Genomic DNA, 8,898 nt, shown 5'->3' with positions numbered 1-8,898 from the left:
GAGTGCTGATGTTTACTTAATGTTTTAGCAATGCATTGCGTCATTTTAACTATTTGGACATTTAAGTCCTCCAGGGCGATTTCCTGTCCTTCACAGTGAACTGTACTAATGATGTCTCTCAGATCCCCGGTGTCTCCTGCAGCTCTGCTGGTAAAATTCCTCCCCCTTACTTGTGCTTGCAGAATTGTGGGTCAGCCTGACCCGTGCCTGTGTTTTATTTACTGTTTCTGCAGGTAGTTAGGGGATAAATGTGTGATCTTACACCACTCCAAGAGATTATAGACTGATACCGTGTAGTACAATAAGGGATAAAATGTCTCTTTTAGGGTATCAAGCTGCGATGTAGTAGCTTTGTTTCATGGAGATTTGGTTTGAAATTCTCTTGTCAAAAATATTCAACACAGTGACCTCTGGAGTGGAAAGAACTAGCGTTTCAGAGATTTGAAGCTGTGCTTATTATTCTCTCCTCACACAGTTTGGAAACTGGGCAAAATCACAAAATATGTTTGTCTACTTCATCCCAACTTTCACACATTTAGAGTTAACTTATCTCATGGTCTTTTTTGAGTGACATGCTTGCAGATGTTTTTCACATTTGCTTCTTGGCTCTTTTGCAAGCTTAGCAGCTGTGCACTTGCAAGCTAAGCCTTGTTTGCCTTAATGTGCCAAAGGGGTGCAGGGGCAGAATCAGCTCTAGCCAGTCTAATCTCCGGTAGGATCATTCAGGGAAACTTGATACTTAATGTTGCCGTATTGGCATTAGCTCATCTCCACATCATCCCTGTGACCCCCATTTTCCTATCGCACTCTTTGGACAAGTTAGGCCATGTTTCCTATCACCCTTCCCTATAATTCCCTTCTCTTGACTCCTTTGAGGTCTGGATATGGTCTCAAATGGAAGTTTGGCAAAACCAGACATGAACCTTGTAAGATGGATTGGTGGTTCCTGGAGCGATCAGTATACAGTGTCAAGCTCCTCCGAGTTGAAAGCCAAAGTGAATCATATGTAATGGAGAAGAAAAATTACTTCATATTTTTCAGCTCTGTTCTAGTTCATTTCATGAGCATCAGCAAAAATAATCTACTTCATAAAGATAAAAGCCTGCATTTCCCAAAAGATTGTCTTTATCAAAGAAAACAGAAAAAATCGTGAGGTGTGCTTCCTAGTAGAAGTTCCCAAGGAACTAAAAAATGGTGCCTGAAGTTAGTATTGATGCTAAATAAAAACACTGTTAAAACTCTAGATTTCAAATAGATAATAATGTTGATTGTAATAAGTGTTAGGTAGCATAAGCACTAAATACTTTTGCTGCCTGGTGAACTTCAGCCTTCGATGATGAACTCAAACGTTACCTATATTATGAAGTCTTCCATCATCCCCAAGCCAAATTAATGACTTCCTCCTCTGTGTTTATAGCAGAACTACAGTCCTCTGGTACTGAAGGTATCAATGTAGTATCTTTATTGTGTTGGTTAGTTCATTCTATTTATTTAAGATCACGGACTCTGAAGCCAGACCACCGAGATTATGGCTCTGGCCCTGCCACTTTCCAGCTGTGTGATTTTATGCAGTGACTTCAATGTGTTCTGTGCCTGGGTTTCCTCATTTACAGAATGGATGGGATAATGGCACTCACCTTCTAGACTATGCTCAGAAATATATGAGTGAATATCCATGAAGGACTTAGTGCCTGGTACTAAGTACGTATTATTTAACAAATACGTGTGAACTGTTTGTATGTGCCAGAATCTAGACCAGGCCTGGAGTGTACAGGTATGGAAGAACCTCTGTTCCCAAAGCAGATGTGTACTTGTGACCTAGACATTGAATGATTCAAAAGCACTCAAGGACACCATTCATTTATTGTACATATATTCTGAGTACCTTTTTTGTTTGTTTGTTTAGTGACCAGTACTGTTCTAATTTTAGGAATGTGATAATGAAGAAGACGCAAGCCCATCCCTGTGCTTTTGTTCTGGTGCATGTAAGGGCTATGAAGGTGTGCCAAAAAAAAAAAAAATGCTGTCAGGAGACAGAGAAGGGTCCTCTAACTCAGCCTGGGCTACAGCTAAGAATGAGGGAAAACTTCCTGGATGAAATGATTTATCCAGGCAGAGAAGAGGTTAGAGGGGCTTGGGTTAGGCATACAGGTAGTAATGAAGTCACTGATATTTACTTCCTTAAGGCAAAAACTTGTGTCCTGTGAAGTTGCATATTTCCTCTGTACAGATGAAGTGATATTACCTTTCCACTTAGGAAATAGGACAGTGATTGTGTCAACAATTTCTTGAAGTGGGACTTTTCATTGATATGAATATCTTTGGTGTCAATTCTCATGCTCTGGATCAGCTTCTTCTCAAGGAACTTAGCTCTATCTTTATAACATTTTGCGTGATGTAGCTGTGTTGCAGCAATGGAGATACAGCTGAAATAGCATAAAAATTAGGTCTGTATTATCTGGATTCAGGCCTTAATTCTATCACTTGCTTGTTGGCTTTGTGCAAACCCCTTTACTTATTTGAGCCTCAGTTTGTCCATATGTTAGGGCTATTAATACAGTAGCATGCTTAACAGAGCTGTGGGAGGGGGTGTATAAAAAATTTGTGAAAAGGACCTTATAAGCTGCAAATACTTTATACTATAGTATTAATTATACTCCTGAAAAACACATTATTTTCAGTACTTGACAAAAGATTCAATGAGAAAATAGTATAAGGGTATTTTTATCGAAAATTGATACTTCACAATTAGAATGAACATGCATTTACAACAGTCAGCTGGGCATGTACCATGTATATAATCCTGCCCTTGTCAGTATTATTTCCAGAGGAGGAGAGCAACATGTTCAATATTATTTAGTAGTACATGGGAGAGCCAGGTATCAAACTTAAGTTTATTTGACCCTATATCATGGATTTCTTCTCATTATGTAACACTACCTCTTCAGACATCTGGCAGCATCTGCTGTATCCTGAAGAATGTTGCTGAATCCTTAATATGTAAACCCTCTGGGCTTTATTGTTATGTCATGTAATCCTTGAAAGGTGGGCTTCACAGTCCTCTAAACTTGGAGTTCTTTACTCGATTTTTAAAAACTGTGAAAGGAACAGGGTGGGGAAGAGCAAGCAGATGGTAGTAACACTGAAAAAAGAAAAACCATCTTTCCTCCTTATTTCTCTTGTGTACAAAAACTGCCATGCCTCACATCCCACATTCTCGGAGAAATTCTCCCCACCCCGAATTCTTAAACCTAGTCTCCTTCTGCCCCTCTTTGCTTCTATCCAGTTTTGCAGTTAAAGCCAGAGAGGGTTGATCTCAGGGGAAAAGGGGTAGAGAGCAAAAGTGATCAAATGGGTCATTCCAGAAATCTTTTTTTTTCTTTCTTTTTTTTTGCTAGTTGAATAAGGAGGAAGCCTGGAAACACTCATACATTAACTTTGTTCTTGTCGAAAATTAATATTAGGTAACATGAACTATTGTCACATTGCCTAACTTCATTTTAATGGAATGAATTGAATAACATAATAACTGGTAAAATTTCAGCCACATCCTTGAATGTGTCAGCAGAGTGCTTGCACCTCTTTCTGCAGTCTGAGAGGGATACGTAGGTCTGAGTTCACCTGAAACCTATATTTTCTAAATTCTGCTGACCCTTTGGTGAGATGCCATTGACTTTATGTCATGGTCAGCATTTATATTTGGAGTTATGCTTTCAAGCTCAGATGTGCATTGACATAATCTTCCTGGCTAGGCCTTTACTGTAACAATTGCAGATGCCTAATTTAGTTTATTAAAAAAGCAAATTTATTAAGCTGATTAACTATATATTATTTTCACTATGATTATCAAGCTGATCCACAATACATCTTTAAAAAAATTCCCTGAATAGCAGTGTGGAAGCAAGTACTGCTACTCTGGAAAGTAGTCATTGTTGTCTTTTCGTATCACTGATTACATTTGCGAGATGTAAATGTCCCAACAATACAAAATGGTGCTAGAAACAATTGCGTTTTCAATTATCTCTCAACTTAACTATTTTTGTAATTTTTGGTGAAGAAGCATTAAGAAACTCGTTCTAGCATGTGTTTTGGGGACATGAGACTTCTGTACAGACTACTTTATCATGCCCTCTAAGATTTTAATCCACCTCTCCCCATCCCATTTCCATGTTATTTGTGCTCTCTCTTTTGATGAGTACAGGGATGAAAAATAATTGTCCTTGCCCTTGATAACTTCAAATCTCACTGGAACAAACAGACAGCAAATACATACATATAGACTATAATTCAATGCAACTAGTCTTACAATATATAGGAACAAGTTGCAAGAAAAAAAAATGTGGGGTCCTGGTAAGTGCGGGTGAGTGAATTAAGGACTTGGGTAGAACACTTGAAAAAAGTTTACAAATCCAGGCTTCAGTAACTGTTTCAATTTTCTAATAATGCATGGATTTGTTAGTGGTAGGTTTTTGATTAGCTTTTCTTGGCAGAATCTGGGAATTTTTTAATTATATTTGGCAGTCAGGGCATTTATTGTAAGAGAACGTTATCGTGTTGTTTTAGGCACTGTCTCAATTAAAGCAGCACACCTTTCCTCATAAAGCACTGGAAGACACTCAACAGAAACTTAATAAACACGTTTCCATTACACAGCACTCAGATCTCAAGAGTCCTGACTACCACAACTGCTAAAACAAATCTGTTAGAAAATTGAATAATCTTCCAAATGTTTGTCCACTCCCTAATTACTTAGCATTTGCTTTCTGAAAATATCAACTCATGAAATATAACAATATATTTTGTTATGTTTTCTAAATTTAAGCATCATGCCAACAGATGAACTTGATGGAAGGCCAACAACAACAGTGCAAAGCAGAAGACATTTGATATTTTGGAAATCAACTTAGATACAAACCATGAGATAAAAATTCCATTTAACTCAAAAAGAATCAGTTCTATATAAATTATGCTTGTGAAAAATTAATTTTTTTGAGGAAATATTTAAAATTTCACCCTGATACATGGAGAAGGCAAACTCTTTTAAAGATGTTAGAAAGATTCAAAACATGTAAGAAAGCACAAAATAGGTAGTGACTAATCAATTATTAAAATACATTAATAAATAAACATATATGATTAAAATTACATCATTGATAATGAAATCTGAAACCTCAAACAATGATCTAACACATTGAGCCTGGTACTATTTGTGGGACTTCACATACCTATAAACTACTATGGTGCAAACTGAAAACAAAACAAAACAAACCCCACAAAACCCTATAATACTTATATTGTAGCTAACATAAGTTGACCAGATTCTTGTAAATTTTTCACTATAATTTAATAACTTTAAAATCTACATTCAGATTTTAGAAACTTGTACCTTTTTGTAGTTAGCACAAAGCAGAGAATCCCATTTCCATTTTCAGTACAAAGCTTGTGGAGGTTAGCGGCACAATTTTAGGACAGGTATATCCAAACAAAGTACTGGACTGAATGATTTTTGACAGTAATCTGAGCAATTTAGGCCTCAGGAAGGATATAAGCTGTCTGCCTATGACAGTAAACAAAACCCTTGGAAAGACCTAAGTTGGGTTTTTTTGAGGAAGACAATGTCAGGACTTGAGAAAAAGTTCATAATTTTCAACTTTGTTTCAAGAGAAGTATTTAAGGGAAACTCTTGGCTGACTGTCAGTGAGTCTGGTTTCCATGACATTTTGTTTTCATCACCCCATCTATATCTGCATGCCTCTTTGGACAGACTATGAAGAAGAGAAAAATAATTATAGATCAAAATACTTTAAGTCATTTGCAGGCATCTTGTAGCAATGCTGCTGTTGTTTAAAAATAAAAAGCAAAGGAAAATCAGAGAATAAGATTTTTAGACAGGATACTTTAACCTTTTAATAGGAAGAATGAAATAAAATTCAAACAATAAAATTATGTTTTAAATATGGGACACTATAGTTTAGGTAAGTGTAAGAATCTTAGAGATAGATCAAGTTTTCCTAACATTGGCTCTGCCTTTGCTAAGTTTACAATATGAAAAGGGAAAAGATGAGATCAAACATCATTAAATATGGAATATGAAAGAAATGCATTACATGATATAGAAACCTGGCATTTCACCATCTGAATCTTCAACATTTGGGTTGAAGAATTGAGATAAGGGTGATCATGAAGATAATATTCTTGCTGATTTTATATTGGGAGGAGGTAAGAGGAATGTAAGCATCAGGTATCCTGGAAAAGGGTATTATTTTGCCAAACTAAAATTTTGAATGTGTTTTTAAAGTTCAATGTTATCTGATGATTTCAGATTTTTATTTCTGATTATTTGAACTCATTCTCTTTCTTGTGAATTTCAGTACACCAAGACACACGACAGGGTTTCTATGTATTTCTATGTTAGGGAATTAAGTTTATAATGGGTCTTGGATTCCATGGACTGAAAGGCACAGTATAAATGTAAAATATTGCTTGCATTATTACTGCAATCCTCTTGGATACCATTTCTGTCATTACCATGTATCATTGCATTCATTCTGAATAACTTTTCTTCTCACATATGTCTGAATTGGGGGGGGCAGCATTCTCCAATGTTGTGGGCACTATTTCCACAGAACAAATCACCCCAAAACTTAACAGCATAGAGTATTTTATTTTGCTAACAAACTCTATAGGTCAGTAGTTTGGATAGGTCTATATGAGGATAGCTTCTATGATGAACAAGTCTCTGTTCCATGATGTCTGGTCTCTGCTGAAAAGACTCAAAGGCCTAGAAGGACTCAATTGCTGGGGGTGAAGTACTGCTCATTCCTGTGTTTGGCTTGGGAGCTGGAAGAATTTGAAGATTAGGACTCTATAAGAGTGCCTCTCTATTGGCATCCTTAAAAAATGGTGTCCTTAGAGCAGTTGGATTTCTTAGAGAGTTGCTCAGGGATCTAAATACAAATGTTCAAGCAAATAAGATTGAGTCTGCATTGCCCTTGCTGACCTTGTTTTGGAAATCACACAGAGTCATTTTTGCTGAATTCCGTTGGTTATAAGCAAGTCTAATCCTATTCAAAAGGAAAGGCACATAGACCCTAACTTTGGGGGAAAGTGTCAAAGAATTAGCAACTATTTTTTAAAAAGCACCATAAGTAGGATTTGTTTCCATTGCATGTAATATTAAACATTGTTTGGCCAAGGACAAAAAACCAAAAAATAAAAACCAACAAACCACAAAATCAACAAAACAAAATCCTTGAACTGTTTGTGTAGATTTAATTTTTTTTGCTGTATGTTTATTTCTTCCTTTGTTTTAAAAATGTTTGTTGATGTAAGATAAAAAACAATTTTAGTGTAAATATTTGTACACATGTTAATATGAGGAGTCATTATTTCCTGTTTGTATTGATTAGTGTTGTATTTGATTCCACATACAAGAAACCTGTTTATAGTGATTTAAGCCAATTGCAGTTTTATTTTTCTGATGTGGCAAGAAGTCCAGAGGTAGGCAGTCCAGAACTCTTACAGCTGTTTAAGACAGTCATCAACTTTCTGGGCTCCATTTGCTTCTTGCTCTGGAATCCTTGGCATGAGACTTTGGTTCTTTTGTTCAAACGATGGTCATTCTACCTCTAGGCACTGCATTCATGTTCCAGGTAAGAAGATAAAGGAGAGAATGAAAGGCAAAGGTGGTTCTAGCAGTTTGATCGAAACAATGGTTTTTGTAAGACTCACTCAATTAACTTCAGCTTAATAACTCATGGGCCAGAACAGAGTGAGATATTCACCCCTAGCCACATGGGAGACAGGGAGTGGGCACTTTGAACCTAGCACAAGTACGTCTCATATACAATCAGTGTTAGAAAAGAAGGGGAGAAAAGATGGTAAATCTGTTCCTAGCACTTAGCCTTAGTACTAGCAGTGTTTGCCTCATGATGGAGGCAGTGAAATGGAGAGGGACCAGAAGAGTTAGGACATGGAAATATTAAGGTGGATGTGTTATGTAAAGTTTAAAAAAGAGATGGCTGATGATGCCACTGTTTTCAGGTAGAAGCAAAGATGGGACCTGTGTGATTGATCCATACCCTAAAGACAATGATTTGTGTTTTATTTATTCATTCCATAATTTTTTCTTTGAGGATGAGAATATAGTGTTTCCAATAAAATAGTACAGAGATACAAAGATCCTTGTCATATTGACTTGAATCATAATTGACCTTGAGCACTATGAAAAAGAATTTCTAAATTTTTTGAACATGAATTTTTCACTACTTGGGCAGTCTATAGTTTCATATTTTCAACTCATGTGGTATGGTTTTATCAGTAATATACCCTATGATTTTATTTCTATGTTTTGTCTACCTGAGTGAAGCCAACATCCAGCAAGAACATTCAAGAGAAATGCCATAAAACACCAAACACAGCCCTCTTACACAGTTAATGCTCTGACTTACATTTAGAATTTTATAAGACTGTTAGCTTTCTACTAAACTCTTAGAAATTATGATGCCCCAGGCACTGAATGTAGAGTATCACTGTCAGACTTTTAACATAATAAAGAGATGAGATAATAACAAACTGTTGCTTATAAATTACAGGTGCCTGTTTCTTCTTCTATTCCATTGAGTCTGTTGAACCCAGACCAAACACAAAATTTAGAGAACTCCAAAAGGAAAGCTAGGGATTTCTGATAACACTTTTAAGTGATGTAACACTTTGAAGGTGAAGATATTTCGAAAGTTAAATGATTCTTGGAAAAACTTCCTTCAGGTTTGTATCAACCTGACTCTTAACTGTTTTGCTAATAGGTTACTTCTCATGCCCTAAACTTTGCTTTCCAATGATTATGCTCTCCTATTACCTTTTCTTCTTTCTACAAGTTTGACTGAATGACCTACCTTA

This window comes from Ailuropoda melanoleuca, chromosome 9 (genome assembly GCF_002007445.2).
Source record: "Ailuropoda melanoleuca isolate Jingjing chromosome 9, ASM200744v2, whole genome shotgun sequence".
Taxonomy (NCBI): domain Eukaryota; kingdom Metazoa; phylum Chordata; class Mammalia; order Carnivora; family Ursidae; genus Ailuropoda; species Ailuropoda melanoleuca.
This window is presented reverse-complemented; position numbering follows the sequence as displayed.